Source organism: Pinus tabuliformis, chromosome J (assembly GCF_031772625.1).
Source record: "Pinus tabuliformis cultivar Carrire ecotype Pingquan chromosome J, CPIR1, whole genome shotgun sequence".
Classification (NCBI taxonomy): domain Eukaryota; kingdom Viridiplantae; phylum Streptophyta; class Pinopsida; order Pinales; family Pinaceae; genus Pinus; species Pinus tabuliformis.
In genome coordinates this window covers 208,963,151-208,966,274 of record NC_142295.1, presented here as the reverse complement: position 1 = coordinate 208,966,274, position 3,124 = coordinate 208,963,151, and positions in this window count along the sequence as shown.

The window sequence follows — 3,124 nt, the reverse complement described above, 5'->3', positions numbered from 1 at the left end:
GCATGGCAATTAAAAATCCCATGGGATAATTGGGATATTCCTTCAAGACATATTTGAACATTTCAATCTTCTCAACGTCAACTTGGTCTCTTGACTATACGCAGGCAAAAGATTGGCTAGAGAAGATTTCTTATATTAGAGGGATTTATGAAATCAAGAGCAATATCAATGACAAATAACAAAACCTTAACTAAACTGAAAATTAATTGCTCAAATAAATCTCTTTACGTAGACATTCATCAAACCCTTTTGTTTGCATTTTTGAACATCTACCTTTTTCTTAATAAGAATCCTTGATAAATATATGGAGTGTCGTTGATGAGACTATGTTTATAGTGAGTTTATTTGCAAATCTGATTTCTTCATTTCTATTATTTATTTATGCTATACAAATTTTCACGCTTTTTAACATTTTAAGGGTGGATTCAGATCACGAATTTCGTGGATCCATTTTCGGATTTTCGGAAACAGATCCAAAAAAATTTAAATCCCTTGGAATGTATCCAATTCCAAATCAGAAGTTTCCGATTTTTTGAAACGGCACAAAGACGTTTTTACAGCATTTCAGACAAGAATCGTGTTCGTTTCTGTATTGGAAACGGGGATCCGCATTTCCGGCAAATTCTTTAGGCGTTTCTGGTAACTTAGTTGGTGGGTAAAGGTGGTGCAACCTTTGAAGGCCTTGTTTTGGCTGGAAGCATTGTTACTACTTCATTGAGCACTCCTCTCCAAGCTCTGGAATTTGGATCGGGGTTGACAGCTGCAAGAGGCTTGGCTGCAACTTGTCTCAAGTTGGGTGTAGAATTGAAGTCCCAATCTCGGTTTCCAGAATTATTTCATAAAGATAAGCGTTTACTTAAACCCCTGTACTCTTGAATGTCATGCATATGTTGCATATGTTGGTTTATTACCCATGTTATTGATGAGGAATTTTGATTCATGTATGAATGAAGGATGTTAAATGCTTTGTAATTGTTGAGGAATGGTTATTCCCAGAAGGGATGATATATTCATGTTTGCATATGCATCCTTGAATTGAATAATACATGCTGATCTCTATGTTGCTAAATTACCCATAACACCAAAATGGATATGATTCTTTGTATAAATATGTGTTGATGGTTCCTTGAATTCTTCCTAAGGGATGGGACTGTGCATGTAAATCATCCTGAGCTTGAATAATGGTTTAAATGGCATGAGCATGGATAGGTAGACCTTCTCTGTTGATTTAATCAATTGTATGCATTGACGTGAATCAGTTATCAAGCATTGTCTCGTCGAGGTAGTCGACTAGTTTGGGGTCGAGGTAGTCAATTGGTCGAGGTATTCAACTATCTAGTCAAGGTAAGTCGATTGGGTCGAGTCGATTCGACTGTTCTTATCTAGTCAAGGTAAGTTTCCTGGATTGAGTCATTCAATTGATCTTATCTAGTCGAGGTAAGTCGACTAGTGGGGTCATCATCCACTGGCCCTGCTTAGCCCTGTTATGTCAAGAGATAAGTATATGGTCTTATGGCCGAGTAAGCTCATGAGAGATAGCTCTTTTTTGTATTGTTATAAATATGCATGTAATGCTAGGTCGAGCTGAGGCCTTAGAAGGCTCATATATATATATATATATATATATATAGCGTTGAAGGGCTTCACCCTTTGCTAAACGCTAGAGAGGAGCATTAGAGGCTTTGGACACAGCTTGTTACATTGGCGCATGCATTTTGTTGACATAATGCCTAATGGCTTTTGTGGCCTTGGTGGTTGGGAGTTGTGGTGACTGAAGAGATGAAAGGATTCAAGCCCGTGTAAAGTTAGGAAGAGATTCGGAAAATCTTCTTAAATATAAAAGCTTGCAAAACAGGCCAAGAGCTCATTGGTGGGACCTGCAAGGTCGGGGGTGTGAAAATCTGGAAATTACAAATCCTAGTGCAACAATTGATAATATTCCTTCTATTTGTTAATTTACTGAAACAAATTATTTGTAGTTGTCTACGACAAATATCGAAATACATACATTGCAGTCTTCACAAATTAATTACCGCGGAAAATAAATGTAAGCAAAATACTAGCACAACAATAACACATTAACACAATTATTTTTGGACAATTTTCCCCGGAAAAACCCAATGTGGGAAAATCGGTGTAGCAGATGAGGGTTTCTTTTATTATTCTTTAGCAAAATCTCATGTACAATCTACGGATAACAGAATAGAAGAAGAATCACTAAGAGAATTTTACAAACAAGTTTCTCCACTCCACAACGAATTTCTGACACCTGAGAGGGCCTGCTGCCCAAACGCTAGCCACACTGTGTCACCCTTTGCGTAGTGACTACGCTGTCCTTGCATCACTGCCTCTACGTTGGTGATTTGCGTCCCTCTTTTGCGCTGCCTCTTCCTGCTGTTTTCTGCACTCTCGACTATCGCTGATACCCTCTCTCTCTCACCTGCAACTCATCCTTTGATTCGATTTCCTCTTGCCGAACTTCAGCTAGTAAGAAAATCGATCTACTTGGGCAACTGAGTATCTGCCTGGTGTGTCTTTCAAATGCCCATCGAAGTCCTTATAATCTTCTCGTTGAATCATCAACGACCTAGATTAAATTCTAATCAATGGCTCAGATCATATTGACTCGATCTCCATCTTTTTCTAGAAGATTCACACCTAGTTTTATTAATACCCTTTAATTATTTTAATTTGCTAAGTTTAGACATTAGGCATCAAGTAAAAATAATAAATTATTTTAATAAATTGTCTCTTGGTGGAATTTCCCAAAACGATTTCTGAGTATTCTGGAATACATGTGTCATTACTTCCCTGTAAATTTTGAGTCTTAGAGCACATCCTATGCTATCAAAAATCAACACTCCCTCTTAGCGAGGAATGGGCTCTAGTAACGCAACCTGCTGAAGCATCACCCTAACTTTGTATCATCTCCTTCTGTGCTGCCGATGTCTGACATCACTATCCACCAACTACTGCGCAAATGTTGCATCTGTGCTGTTGTTGGACTAATGGAACATCTGCCGACTGATCTTTTGCTGGCATCTCTTGAGATTTCATGGAAGCTCTATCTTCCATGAACTTTGCATCTCGTCTTACTACAATTTTCCCGCTGCTTGGAATGTAG